This window comes from Protomyctophum parallelum (genome assembly GCF_964188405.1).
Source record: "Protomyctophum parallelum genome assembly, chromosome: 8".
Lineage (NCBI taxonomy): Eukaryota > Metazoa > Chordata > Actinopteri > Myctophiformes > Myctophidae > Protomyctophum > Protomyctophum parallelum.
Window position 1 is genome coordinate 44,662,930 of NC_139703.1, and position 16,110 is coordinate 44,679,039.

Sequence of the window (16,110 nt, forward strand, 5' to 3'; positions counted from 1 at the left end):
TGTGAAGGAGAATGCCTAAAAACCCTACAGGGGCTTAAGAAGTGCCATTCGCCAAGGACATACATGCACAGGACAAGAACTACATAAACTATCCTGCACTATGTAGAAAAACAACACAACTGTACTTAGCTGCACGCCGCTGTCTCACACAACGGAAATAGCAAAACGAGTCACGCAATGTGCAACCAAGTGCAACAAGGAGAAATATATAGATGAGCAGACACCTGCACACATTAAGCCAGATAATGCTATCAGCTCCTCCTGGTTTAAGCAGATCTACAAGCTCACGTTATGTTGTGATGCAAATTGCGTCGAAAAGTGTTGTTTTGTTACCGCTTGTAGATCTGCTACTTTTGGTGCGTGACACCGGTGTGGTGTTATAATTGCGCATTAGTGTGAGACAACAGCAATGCTTTTATGATACCCGCCAGCAGTGGCTTGATACACACAGTGTGACTGGCTTCATCTGAGTAGAAAGTATGAACCCATTTGTGTTTGTGAGTGTGTGCGTGCGTGCGTGCGTGCGTGCGTGCGTGCGTGCGTGCGTGCGTGCGTGCATGGGTCACGTGCATCACCGTGCATGTACTGCAACTGCTCACTAGGGAACAATAGTTTTTCTATGAGTCCCCTCTGCCACTTCTGGCCCAGTTAAACAGAGGACCATTTACTGCAATGCACTTCACACAGCAAGAACACAACCATGCTCTCACACACATGTAGGGGCACTTTACACTGCACACTTACTGTGCACACCACACACACACCTGAGCACACTGTGCACAAATAGGTTGACACACATTTGTGGAAAGAGGCTTTGTATCTTCTGTACTCCCAATGGTATGTAGAAGGACATCCACCTAGTCTGCACGCACGCAAACACGCACACACACACCCGCGCGTCTGCAACTGTTTTTACAGTTTTTACTACATCACGCAATGATGGAAATGTTACTGTTCTGTTCTGTTTTTGTTTATTGCTTTGAAATGTTGTATTATGTGTATCTCAACGACACTGCAAATGGGGATGACCTCAATGTCTTTCGAGAATAAATAAAGGTTTGAATGAATGAATGAATGAACGGACACTCACACACACACACACACACACACACACACACACACACACACACAGTCAGACAGACATCTGCTGAGTCTGTAGAGTTTGCCCTTCAGCCAGGACAAAAGCGAATGGAGAGATTGTGCAGCAGGAAAAGGGAAATTGTGTGTGTCACAGTGTGTGTGTGTGTGTGTGTGTGTGTGTGTGTGTGTGTGTGTGTGTGTGTGTGTGTGTGTGTGTGTGTGTGTGTGTGTGTGTGTGTGGGTGTGTGTGTGTGGGTGTGTGTGTGTGTGTGTGCATGTGCACGCACATGCGTGTGTGTCCAATGTCCATGCATATACTGTATGTAAATGACTGCTCATGTGTGTATCCTATGCACAGTGCTGAACAGTGAATTAGCAGATGAGAAATGTATTGACCGGATGTGTGACCTCTAACTTCTGACATGAGTCCTCTCAATGAACCACACACCCCACCCACCCAACCCCCGACAATACTCTCAGGGATAACAAAGGCAAAGGCCAAAGTGCACTGTCAGGTCAAATAAGTTCATCACTTCAACCAGCAGCCAGATGGAGTTTGACAACCAATCATTTACAATGACAACCACACAAACATTTGTTTCATATGACAGCAGGTCTTTGAAAACAAAAGATAACCTAAACATATTAGTTTGGTGTTTGTAACACCCGGAGGAAGTCAGCGTGGCTTCTAATTTTGAAGGAAGATTCTGCCATTCAGACTGACAGCTGTGAGGACTATAAGCTAAGATAAACCTTCATTAATCCCTGCGAGACATTCAGGTGTCATGGTAGCAACAGCAGAAAGAGTAAAACTGAGGACCCTGACACACCAAGCTGACATCGAGTAGGGTTTATGTGGTAAAATCTGAGCTTGAAAAGAGAAACAGAAGTGAGCAGAAAGCCAACGACAGACAGAGACAGAGACACAATATTGACATCAACGATTTTTCTCCTCAGTCTCTTCGTGGGCAAAGGACCTAGAGCAGACAAATCTACAGGCATATTTTCTCTATTTGTATTCAAAGCATACAAGACCTAGTATACAGGATTCAGAGTAGCGTGAAATGCTTAGTTTATTATTTTTTCCCTCCGTGATCCGCCTGATCTCTGGTATAGCAATAGAGGGGAACTTTCAAGATTATATTGGATCGTAATATGGATTGTTGGCTTTCACGACATTCTATTTTATTCAGTAAATGAAACCTTAAACGTATTTATTTATGCAAAGATTGAATTAAAATGACATGGAGGATTAACAGTCCTAACATGAATGCTTTTTTTGGTGTAATATAAATGCCACCCGTCACACTTTGACTGTTGGCTAGTATCTCAAAATACGAACATCAGTTAATATCATTACAAGACTGTTGTGTTAACAGATCATACACCAGTCTCCATTTATTCCTTACAATCTGCCAATACTAAGATATGCAGAAGCTCTTACTGGAAGCTCTCCGTTTGTTACAGGCAGCACAAGATAGTTAAATTGAAAACAAAATGTAATTCTGGAACAAAGCAAACTTTGACATTTAATGTACCAGTAAATCTATCTAGGTTGGGTTGAGAGTAGATCGCCCACCATGTCGGATGATAATATACCTTACCTCTGATGTTATCGGCTATTTTCGCATACGGAGTAACCAGCTCATTTAAATTTCAATAATTGCACAAAAAGTATTCCCAACACTACCAGTTACGCTACTGCAAAAAAGATTTAATTACAGTAATTACATATAATTAGAGCAATGCATTAGACCCAAGGGTGAATATATGAATATCATCTAAAAACTTTAGAGGCTGTTTTCACTCACTGTTTGTAAGTATACAATACTAGATTTTCAGGCCTTAAAAACCAGTCCTATATTGCACTGATCAGAGCAGTATTCACGCACGCACGCACGCACGCACGCACGCACGAGTCCTCTACAGTAAAAAGGTTGGTCTTAAGCATATTTTTAAAGCCCCTAGGGTGGGGGCACGGAGTTTATTCCACAACTTCGGTGCCAACACAGCAAAGCCACGGTCGCCCGGCCTTACTCTGCTAAACTGTGGAGTCTTCAAATACAACTAGGAGCCAATGGAGAGAGACAAGGACCGGTGAGATGTGCTCTCTTAGCTTGGTGCCTGACACAAGTCTGACAGCAGAATTTTGGATCAGCTGCTGATGTTTGAGAGCGAGTCCAGCATAGAGGACGTTGCACTAGTCAAGCCGTGAAAAGATTAGGACAACTCTCACTGGAAGAGAGGAAGTGCTTGATCTTGATGTGCTTGAGATGATGGTGTGCAATTGATAGAAGCAGGACAATGTCACTCTTGCTATCATTCAGCTGGAGGAAGTTCTGAGCCATCCACTTCTTGATTTCATAGAGGCAGTCTCTTAGGCGGTCCGAACCGAGTGCGGCCTTTGGCCTTCAGTGGGAGATACAGTTGCGCGTCATCCACGTAACTGTGGAACGAGATGCCATGGCGTGAAATCACCCGACCGAGGGAGAGCATCTATAGAGAAAAATTGTATGGACCCCAGGATCGAACCCTGTGGGACCTCATGCTTGGCAAGAGGAGCTAGCCAATTCAGTTCACCGTGAATGTTCTAGTTATGTTCTAGTTTGTTACATGGCTTAGTTGAAATGATACAAAATGTCATGCACAGTTGTTTTGGTGCATAATCCTACAAAATAACCATATTAAGCTTTAAGGGGGTGGAGCTTAGCAACTCAAAGGTTATCTATCAATCTCTTTTTCACCCACAGTAAACGTAGTGTATACAAAACTTTCTGATAACATTTCTGATAATATGATATCTTAGATCACTTTTAAACTAGGCAGAGGGTGGCATCAGAAGCAGTCAGACAATCTGTGAGGCTCGCCTGTTGTCGACTCAGTGCCTCCAAGTTGCATACTGACAGCATAGGAATCAGTTGTAATTATTTTTCTGAATTGCATGTAATGTATGATGTAATACTTTACAATGAAATTAAATGAGACTATACGGTATGTCGATGTGGAGCGCCTTGAGGACAACATTTATAATCTAGTTTGAAATTGCACACAGCAAATTAAAGTAAATTAGACTACTGTATGCATGTCAATGATGATAGTAAGTAAATGAGACTGCGTTGATCCAGACATTTTGAGAAACATTCCTGCTGAGCTCCAGAACATTTTTTGTAATGCTAAACTAACTGATAAAAACATCTGCATACTGCTCCAGTTCTGCAGACTCCCCTTCTAGACTGCAGCCTGCAGCATAGGTCACGTGATCACAGCCTCTGGCTCACAATTATAGTACCGCTGGGTACTATAAATGTGGGTTATTATTGTATTATTATGAATTACCTATCATATCCTATATTAAAATTGCCTAGAGGGTGGGTGGATGAGTGGGCGGGCGGACCCACTAATCGGACCGACCGCCACAAACTTAGCATGATGCAAGTCTGCATGATATAGCCACAGCATGCGCCACACGCCATGCACATCAGGGGCTCCTGGGGGTGCTACAAGCACAGCATTGCTCTAATCCTCACCAAATCTGGCACAAACACTGTTCAGGGGTTTGCCATCAGTACAGGGGCCACGTGTGTCCCCCAGGGGTCATATCAGGGGCACCTTGGTGCAATCTGCACCAAACTTTCTGTTCAGGGGTTTGTCATGACAAAGATCACACCAGGGGCCACAGGGGCTCCAGGAACCAAGTTATAGGGCCCCCGGGGGCCACGGGCACAATTTAGCTACAATCTGTACCAAACTTGACACAAACACAGTTCAGAGGTCTGTCATGACAATAGTCACACCAGGGGCCACGTCAGGGTCCCCCGGGGGCAACAGGCACACCGTTGCTACAATCCTCACCAAACATGGCACAAATGCTGTGTCGGGCATCTGCCATGACAATGGTCACACCGGGGCACTAACAGTGTTACAGCAGTGCCTAACATTTCAAATGACCATAACTTGGTGTGTGTGTGTGTGTGTGTGTGTGTGTGTGTGTGTGTGTGTGTGTGTGTGTGTGTGTGTGTGTGTGTGTGTGTGTGTGTGTGTGTGTGTGTGTGTGTGTGTGTGTGTGTGTGTGTTTAGTTTCTACTCCCACCTGTTATTGTGCTAGTTTAGTCTCCTTTGTCTAGTCAGAATTCAAAAACAAACCAGTAACCACTGCACTATTGCAGAATCACTCTCATTGAATAATAATGTTAGCAGCACTTATTTTTTATACTTTAATCTAATTTCTCCCAATGGTATTAAACAGAAACTTGAGGTTGCAGTAGTGTTAATGCTATGCCAGCTAGGCGTCTACTCAAGGGAGTGGACGGTATCAGCTGTGGTTCCAACAGCCACCCGTAGGAAAACGCCAAACGCAGACCACAGCACATGGCGAAGAAAGAAAACCCACAAGGAAGGGCAGATAACCCATTCTGACCTGAGATCAGATTCATACGAGGTTTCCACTGGACACACGCTGGTCTGATGAACCCACTCTGACCTGAGATCAGATTCTAAAAAATGTCAGTCGTTCTTCGATTTTTCAAAAATAGCAGACCTACAATCTAGATCTGCTATTTTTCAATAGCTAAAGCATAACATGATGCCGACACCAAAATGGGTGCCCGGTCAGAATGGCAGTGGCACTATACAACGGCAGTTTCATCGAAGCAATTTCCTGCTAGTTGATCTGAATGGTACCGTCTCACCCAGTAGGGTTTTAGATAACACCAATAGAAATATTGCGAGTGCCCCACCCCTCTCCTCCGAAGTCTCCCCACCTCTCCTGAGACCATTACCCAGACAGCATGACCTCCAGAGCGGGAGAGCCACTGGCGTCACCAGGGTCCCAGTGGAGAACCATCCCTCATATTGCACACCCTACTGCACACCCCCAATCTGTCACATCAAACGAACTCTGGGAAAGAGAAAGTGGTACAGAAACATTTGGGATTAAAAGCGAGATTGGAAGATACTGGAAGAGATGGAGGAAGAATGTCACTGTTTTTCAGTTGAATAAATTCCTTTCAGAAAGCAACAAAGTCATATGATGAAGTCAGTGTGAATTATCCATCAACCGGGAGCAAACAAAACATGGCTGAGAGTATGGCAACATAAAAAGGAGAGATGGACGAAGAGGGATTAGGGAATCAACGTAATTGGCAAGGAGTAAAAGACTTCAAGAGCTGTGTTCCAATATACTATCGTTTGTCTCTATGATTAATTTGCATTGGAAACATACTGAACTCTTGCGCCATTTCTGATGGACTAATTAACTGACAGATGGCCATTTTGAAACATTTTCTTAACTCATCAACGGTAATAATTAACCATAAATGTACTTTTTAGAATGGACAAATGACTGTACATATCACTAAGGGTCCCAAATCAGGAATGCATTTGTGGTCAAGAAACAAATAGTCTTTGTTGAGTAAATTATCGAGGACACCTGCTACTCTGTACAGTGTACAGTACACACACACACACACACACACACAAGACGTTTGCTGTAACAATTTACTACTGTAGGTCATCATCTGCATCACTGTGCGCAGACTAGTATGCAATTGCCACAGGACATCTTTATCAACAAAAAGCTGAAATAATGAAACACAAAACAGTGTTCTAGTTCAGTATTCTTTGTAACTTCCTGAAGTTTAAAGGTTTCTTTATTTTCCCCTGTGTTTACTTTTGTAAGGCAGCACGATGGGAAGCAATCAAAAAGCAGTTGCAGCTTTAGAAGGTGGCTGTCTGCAGGCATCACTTAGGCAAAAGGCAAGTCTCTCCACGCGAGACTAGACTACCTACTATTATCGTAGATCACACTCTTCTTCTTACTTAAAATTGTAGGATAGAGGAGAGAAATGTCAAGTAACCAATTACAAAAAAATCTCACATGTGTGAAGTGAGGGGCGCTCTTATCATTATACATCATCATACATCATCTAATCAACTGAATTTATGTGATTGGTTAGATGATTTGCTCGTCTACATACGACATACATTTTCACTGCATTGTCAAATGTCAATGGCATTTAATGTTTGTGTTGCCACAAACACACGTCATATTTGAGGCACATATGACCGAATTTCTCCTTTCATTGTCAAAGGCAAATATATGAGACGTGTGGGAACAAAAGCTGCATATAGGAGGGCTAGCGCCCCTCAAAAACAGGATTACTGGCCTGGGCCGTGGCTCAGCAGTCCAGGCACCTTGGCCGTCTGGCAGTGTGCTGCGGGTTCCACTACCGATCCCGACGGTGTCACGATCAGAGTCAGAGGTGTGCGGGACCCAAGCGCAGGACAAAGGCAGAGGATGAGGCAGACACAAGGCAGGTCGAGTGTATGGTGGTTTATTAACCAAAAACCAGAGGAATAGGAACAAATACAGGGACACTAGGGATAACTAGGAGCAAGAAAATAACACTAGGACTAGGAATATACGAGGAGCTAAATAACACTGACAACAATTTACGAACGAACAAAGAACTGAAAACACAAGGGCATACTTATAGACATGGGATAACTAGACACAGTTGAACACCACTGACAATCAACACTGGGATAGGCTGGGCTGGGGAACTAAGGGGACACAGGTGGAAACACTGGCAATCACAGGACTAGTGAGACAAGACAGGAACAGAACTACAGGGGCAGACAGGAAGGCACAAAACAAGACTACAAAATAAAGGTTCACAGTGTAAAGCAAAACTGCAACTAAGAAACAAGGAAAATACAATACTTCAAAATCACAGGAACACAACAGAAAGGTAAAACAATAACAAAAACCAAGAACAGGGTACACAAGAAAACATAACACGTCACAGACCGTGACAGACGGCCTTTACTGCATGTCACCTACATCTACAAAATATTTTCATTCAAGGTTCAAAGGTTGTACTTTGTTACATCTTGTGTACAGGCACCTTCAGACAATGCAGCAGCATAGAAAATAACAACAACAACAAGAAAGATAGAGTGCAGAAAAGAGAATATTAAGAGCACCAATCTTCCGCCGTAGTCTGAAAACTCACATTCTTCAGACTCCTTAGCACACAGCACTTCCTTGCTTCGACGTGCAAAGGCTAAAATTATTTAATTTAGATAGCATATTATAGACATAGCATTCTATAGTGTATACTTATAGTTTCATTGTGCAGATCTTAGACGGATATTACGGTAGGTTCTTAGCTTCAGTTTATGATCATTGATGACTATGTATTTGATGTGTTACAATGTGTTCTTGCTTACTGTAAATTGCTCTGGATTAAGAGCGTCTTCTATGACTGCTAAATGCATAAATTGTATTGTATTGTATTGTATTGTATACACCAACAGCATTTCTTATTTGTATCCATTTTCCCTGTAGTAGCTGCAACCTAACTTTGTGTAAACAGTTTCACAGTATATTTGAAATACAATAGATTTAGGTAGGTGCAAGCGTAATAGTGAAAGAAAAGGACGGAGGTGTGAGGGATGGGGGAGCTATCAAACTTTTTATCCCACGATTTTGCAACCCATTTTTTCCACCAAGTGTCAATTATCACTTATCAACTGTAATCGTGGGCGCTACACTTCCTCTGCCAACCTGGGGAGGGCAGCGGACTGACCTCATGCTTCCTTCTGCATGAGGAGTTCAAGCTGTTTCTTTTCACCTGACAAGGGAGAGTTTCCCCGGCCGGACGTAGCGAGTGGAAGGAACACCTTATTCTGACCAGTTCCTGGGTCTGGAATTTCCGCGGACGCCTCGGGGACCCCCACACAGAGTTGCACCACTCACTTCACACGGGTGTGATTTTTTTAGCACATTGTCAGGAGTAATCACTGTCCAGGTCCATACTACATGCCTTAAAATATGTCACATTTGACAGCAATTGACATCTATGTAATTTGCAGTCACACTATGCTTAACTATATTCAAAGAATAGCCACATAGGCCTATACATAGATCAATAGCTGTGCAAAAGGAGCTGTCATCATTATATTAATTCTCTCCCTTTCCCCCCATTCTCTTTCTCTCTCTCTCTCTCTCTCGCGCGCATGCATGCGTGCGTGCGCGCGCGCGCGCACACACACACACACACACACACACACACACACACACACACACACACACACACAGTACATGCACACACTAACACGATTTGAGAAGGCTTACCCACCAACCCTACTCTATCCCTAATCTACTTGGGTGTTGGTAATAATATAACAATTTGAGATGTTAATTGAAGTCAATTAATCACATTACGCTGGGTGAGCATGCACATTACTCCACATACTGTACAACCTTCTGCTCAGCTGCCCCTCGGCTGTGGAACGCCCTCCACCTGAGAGCACCACAGTCCGTGGATGTTTTTAAAAGGGGACTAAAGACCTTCCTCTTTAGTAAGGCATTTGCCCAGTCGGACTTTTAAGCTGCCCTGTGTGTTGTTTTAACTGTTTTATTCTTTATTTTCTTCCTTTTACATTTTGTTCTGCCTGTAGCACTTTGAGATTTGTTTCAAATGTAAAGTGCGTTATAAATAAATTGTATTATTATTATTATTATTAACCCAATGTTGGCTTAATGCCAGATATTCATGAACATGACAAAATAGAAAATACCTAAACTCATCCAGCAAGCAATATAAATGGTTCAAATAGGAATGAATAAAATCAAAGTTTGTGATGAACATCAATATTTAGAAGCTGTAATTCAAAAATCTCATATGCAATCTAACTCACATGAATGAGAAGAAAGGAGAAGACGTCCCACAGCTTCCGACCAACCAAAATCAGACCCATCTGGACTGAGTGATGCTCTACTGTACTCGTACTGTAGTACTGTTACTGTACTGTACAAGCCCTCCTCCCCGGCCTCTGTGTGTGTGCGTGCGTGCGTGCGTTAGGTTGCGCAACAGTGACACTTGATGGTCAAAAAACACTATTTCCGTACTCGGACGGACAGACAAGACACAGGGACACATAGCGAGTGACTAGAACCACTAAAAGATTCCACAAGGAAAGTTCCAGCACCTAAGAATTTTCAATTGCCTGAGCCTGAACAGCATGTTCACCTGCATGCTCAGTAATTCCCCTGCATCCCTAGTTGGCCATTTCAATCTGTCTTCATTATATTTTATAACCAACCGATAGCACACACAAGGCTTCATATTCTTGAATAACCTTGGAGTCGCGAACCTTGGATTCTTCTGCGCGAACACCAACATCTCTCTGTAATTGAAGTTTAAACCACACCTTTGAACTTTAAACAACACTCTTTGCTGACACTATAGTCAACTAATTTGAAAGCCTATAGCGTTTTTTGGAGATGTCATCCTGTCCTGGCTATGTCTGACAACCTGGTCCTTTACGAAATTACGTTGAATCGTTACCAAAACCCATGTTTACCATTGTTTCAGTTAGACTATTTGTGCAATGCAGAATTGCAGATGACACACAACATTCGACTTCGAGCAATCGGTTGATCTGTGCGAGCACTCTGGACAGTAGACATGATACACCTCTGCAAATAAAACACTTTCTGTGGACACACCCCCTATTAGAAGTTCCGTTACCTTCATATAATATGACAATGTATAAAATAGGGCTTAAGTGGTTAATGTCTGGTTTGTAAAATCCCCCATGTGTTCTTGTTGGGTTTAGTCGTGCTGCGCTAGCTGCCCTAACATTATCAGTGTTACATTGTAGCTTCCTGCCCCTGTTCCAGCATTAGCAGTCTGCAGCATGTTCTCTTATAGCGCTTCACTGGCTTTTAATTTGTACATGCTGCTGCTGCTAAGCCTGTATCTAGTGCCCTGACAGTTAGCAGACTATACAAGCCTTCCAACACACACACACACACCCCCACACACGCAAGCGCGCACACACACAACCACATTTATATACACCTCCCATTAAAACTCCCAACGGTGATGTATGTGCGTGACTAATCGTTTGCCGGTGACTTCCTCCGATCTGACACTTGCTCTGCTCCAATAAGATGATGGCTGTAGATTATGTCTGGAGGCGTGACCCCGAGTGATTGGCTTTGACCTGCTGTCCCCCTATGATGTCATCTGCACAATGCCACGGACCAGAAAAAAACGAGAGCGACAGTGATTGTCAGTGTATGCGTGCGTGGTGTGCACATGTGCGTGTGAGCAAACACACATTTGATAGGGGGCTATACCATACATGCATATGATGTATGCATGTCTATATCTTTATACATGTTTCGAAAGAGGACGGCAATGCGCAGGACTCAACATCCAGTGCACATTATATCTGCTCCAGAGTTTGTGGTAAATGAATCCTTCTGAAGGCAAATATCTCGGCAGTCTGTGGTTTCTGGCCAAAACCCCATCCAGTCCCTATAGCTCTATGCTGGGGGTTATAGGCAGATCAAACAATCAACATTACAGTCAGAGCAAATGTACAAACAGCTCGCGGATGTAGATTATAAGGACAGAGTTTTTGAGAAAGCACTGCGGCACAAGAGAGATACAGAGAAAGCCAGTAGAAAGATAGCATTCATAGACAAAACAGCAATCACACAAATACCAAGTATTCTTCAAATTCAGAAGCTGACCAGGGGCCTATTTCTGACAAAACACCCAGCGCATGGTATAAACTATATCTCTATCTCTATGAGCCAACTGATTTATTTGCGTAAATGTGCCCATATATTGAAAACTCTGTATCTGTCAGACCCTCTTAGAGACGACTAGACTCCTGCAGAGCCACGTAAACATGTAACTATATATCCCTTTAATTTGCGGATTTGAAGACCTATTCATATTGAATATAGTGAGTGTAATGTTATGATAATCTATGTAGCCTATCTTTGTTTCTCGTGATTTCCTGTGATGTTGCAAACGGAGCTCATGTGATGCAAGAACAATTTCAGATATTATTATTATTTAATAATAACAATAAAGTTGCCTATTTTCATCATCATCATCATCATCATCATCCTCAGTTAGAAACGGACACTGTTCTCAGATCAGATAACAGGGTGGCTTCTCTGTGCAGAACAAAGCATTCCTCCACTTGCTCTGTATCTCCACATCAATCTCACACACTGGAGCCACTCAGCAGTTCCACACACGATATAGACCGTGTCACAGACTAAAATCTCTCTGAGATGGAGGGATTGACCCCAGCACTCTTGCCCCCTAATTAGAGGCACAAGGGCTCTTTGAGTCGGCCCTGATGCTGCGCTCAGCAGCACTAACCCGAATGTCTAGCTCTGGCTACAGCTAAGGCAGGGTGCAATGAAAGGCTTGAGCATTTCATTCTAGGTCTAAGCATGCTATATGAACCACGGGTAAGGTCAGTTTACGTTTCAATTCAAGTTGCGGATCGATGGCACCTGGCATTTACAGGAAAGCCTTCGAGGTCTGAGATCTGTTAAAGACAACTGTGAGTTATTATTCCTGTTGCCTGTAGCCTACTTTTATACCTTTTATGCACATTCCATTACTATTTTACTTTTATTATTTATAATATTTATTTAACAACTTCAATCATAGGAATTTAAGCTTGCACAAAATAATTTCACCCACTTGGTGTAAACTTGTGATGTGATGTTTTTTTAAGATATTTTTTGTGGCTTTCGCATTTATTTTTTAATAGTAATAGAGGGATACGTATGCAGTATAGGCTGACAGGAAATGGGGAGAGATGAGGGGGGTGACACGCAGTAAAGGCCGTCAGGATGGAGAGTCGAACGCGCGGCACACTGACAGACTGGATTACCAGCCAAGGTGCCTGGACCGCTACGCCAGCCGCCCAGGCCAATGATGTGTAAAGCTGTGTTTGAGTTTTGATATTTGTCACCGCAAGTTGCAACAGTTTTTAAATCTTGAATCCTTCAGGGTTTACCTAATTCACATCATCACTATGGCATGCAGGAGCAAGGTGCTCTCAATGGGGAGATGCCAGACAGTGTAGCTATAGCCCATGCCTTCTCTGACATACTCAGCATCCTGAGGGGCTTACAAATGCCTCTGTTTAGTGTAACAATGCCACAGTATCACGCTCTGCTAAACACTAGATTACTGCTTTGAGCAAAACAAAACAAAAATACCTCTTCAAGTATTTTTTTTGTTGGCTTCAGTTCAAGTCTTTTTATTGGCTACACAATTAGCACAGGATTTCAGAGTCACAAAAGGGGCTTTTTCAAGCATCCATGGAAAGAAGAGTCAACTGCTGGAATATAAGTCCTCTGATGTTGATCAAATAGACGTAGTGCAATAAGTTGCCTAAAATAAATAAATAAATAAACGATTTCTAATCTAATGTTTGATGAAGTTGTCATATGATATAAGGCAAGCTATTATTGTGTGAAATGGCCCACAATAGGAGCATTGACAAAAACAAAGTTATAGCATCTTTTCTCATTTCTCCTCCGTTCTCAAATCTTATCCAAATCCGAAGCTCAGGAGGGCAGGTGTAGCCTATAACCCTATGAGCAAAATCACCCGCGGCAGAACCAGCCACAGTGGCATCACTGATCATGATGAGCGGGTAGCTACCTACTATCTTTTGGATAAATCTTTTCTCTACTACTCGGCTCGGCTCCAAAACCTGCCTGAGCACAGGTTATAGGCTATACTAAACCATGCACGTCCCTTTTGACAGGAATGGCAACTATTGCCATCAACATAGGCTACACTTAAGCTTAAAAGAATTGTTAGTGGTGCTGGTAGATTATAGCCTAATAACCATATGGCATTAACTGACCGTAGCTGACTGTGTTCTAGCTTGTATAGTAGCCTACATTGCGTCAAAAAATAATAAGCGGGGAACGAATCAAATTAGTGAAACAATCATATAACCACCATTAAGAGGAGCTAAGCATTGAGCTTTCAATGTTGGTGCCACAACAATTAACCCTCCCGTAGTAGCCCGATCATGTAAATGACAAACGGGTTGATACATATAGCCTAATGGACGTTTCAAATGTTCGCTTGTTTACCTACCTTTTGTCGGTGGCGTAGATCTACGCGCAGCGTCCCTCCTCCCTCTCAGAGTCGCTGATAACCGTCAGGAAAAAGAGAAGAGATGCGTAGAGTAGAGTGCTGACCATGCGCAAGAAGCGGAGCCTCGGAGGTGAGGTGATGGGGATGCTGCTGCTCGCTCTCTCTCTCTCTCTCTGTCGAAGGGACCACAGTGTGTATCACATAACAGAAGCGTCCCCTCATCTGACATATCGTTGTTATGGTCCCTCCCTCTCTCTCTCTCTCTCTCTCTCTCTCTCTCCCTCCTACTATAGTACGAACTGAAGCCCCCTTCTGCGGTACAGAATTTAGTCAAGCCGCAGCTCTTGACGCATTCGGATGTGCCCTATAAAAGCATGCGTCCCTCCCGCTCGTTGGCATGATACACCGGCACACCACTCACCTGCTTCCACACACCTCCGTCTTTCCTCCCTCCCTCGTCGGTCTCTCAACGTTTTGGATTTATCGTTTGCTTTTCTTTTTTTAGAAATCGGATAAAAACAGTGACAGCGGCGGCTCGCCCGGTTTCTGTGCAGCAGCAGCAGCGGTGGTGGTTTAATATTTATTTGGAACGAGAACATCGATTTGCCCTGCCCCGCTGCCCTACACACAGTCACACAGACACACACCACTATAGGCTATGTCTTTTAGTTTCTTCTTCTGTTCTTCTGAATTGAGACATGATAATACCCCTCCCCCCAACACTGCCCAACCCCACCCTTCACACCTCCCCATCCCCAATACAATAGAATATCATCACACGCCGCCACCACCATACGCTGCACAATCTCATCACGGGAGGCGCCCCTTTAATGATTAGTTTTATTACATCCGCTTCAACCCTCCGCGCACCTGAGCTCCCGCGAGCACATTGTTCACCGAGCAACGTGCACACGCGCGCACACAAACACACACACACCCTGCACTACACGTGCAATGAGCAAGGGGCCGTTAGTGCACGGCCGGAACAAAGCACTGCCAATTAGACGTGCAAGGTTAGGTTATGAGTCATGACAAAACGTAGGAACAGACATGAACTAGCAAGCATAGAGATAATTGGTAATTACTCAAGTGACATTAGGTACCTTGATGTTTGCCTAATTAATCAGCAATTTAGGCCCACATCCCAATTTACTGCAAATCATGAGCCTTATCTGCAACATTATGCATGAAACACACGAGGGATATCCAAATCAAATGGTTTGAGGGAAGGTAAGATAGAAAGTATGAAAAAACAAGTCTGGAGGAATTGATTTATTAACTATTCAGCTATAAAGAGAGAATAATGAGAATAAGAATAATATAAAAGTATAACTAGAAAAAGTGCCCTTCTGGGCACAGGTCTCCACCAGGAGGATAGGAATGTTTAGGAGTAATATAAACATGTTTTTTATTTGTTTGTTCCAATCTTTGCCAATCAGGATGGAATATGGGAAATGGTGCAGATCCGTGTTGATCGCACGCATGCACAATCCACCTGTTGGTGGCGCTATAACAGGCCAATGTGAAATGGGTGGGCTATATTCCTCAGCCTAGTAGGAAAGTGCGTGAAAGATTTCACGTCAAATTGCACGCTGCGTTCATGATTTGAGGCTTTTTGTTCAAAACAGGCCAATCCTGCAAAATCTGAAAGCCAATGTTAGCCAATTAGGATGGAATATGAAATATCAGACACATCCGTCTTGAGCACATGACTATGGAGATACTGTGTAACGATTTGCGGGATTTTTGGACAAAATCCGAGTAATATCCAAAAATGTGTTTTACAAAAGTCGGCCTCCTGGTAGCGCTCTAAAAGCCAGATGTGAACTAGAGAGACTGTGTACCAATTTGCGCGATGTTTGGACAAAATCTGTAGGTGTACTGTGCAAAAACTTGTTTTGCACAAAGCGGCCTCCTGGTGGCGCTATAACAGGGCGTTCTGGAAATTTTGGGGCAGAGGTTCATCGTTGGCATCCAGGGAGTGTGTGTGCAAAATTTGGCATCGACCGGGTTAACGGTGCCGGAGATTAGCTGCTCACGGACACACACACGGACGGACACATGGACGGACGGACGGAGTGCAAAA

At 43.4% G+C, this 16,110-nt stretch overlaps 1 protein-coding gene across 1 annotated transcript in view; it reads right to left on the reverse strand.

The window, feature by feature from the left end:
* cntn2 (contactin 2) overlaps window positions 1-14,147 on the reverse strand; it is a 49,110-nt gene extending 34,963 nt beyond the window's left edge. Inside the window, exon 1 of the mRNA XM_083770651.1 lies at window positions 14,025-14,147. The gene's annotated coding sequence lies outside the window, so the exon portion shown is untranslated. The remainder of the gene's footprint in view (window positions 1-14,024) is intronic.
* Between the last annotated feature and the right edge of the window lie 1,963 nt (window positions 14,148-16,110).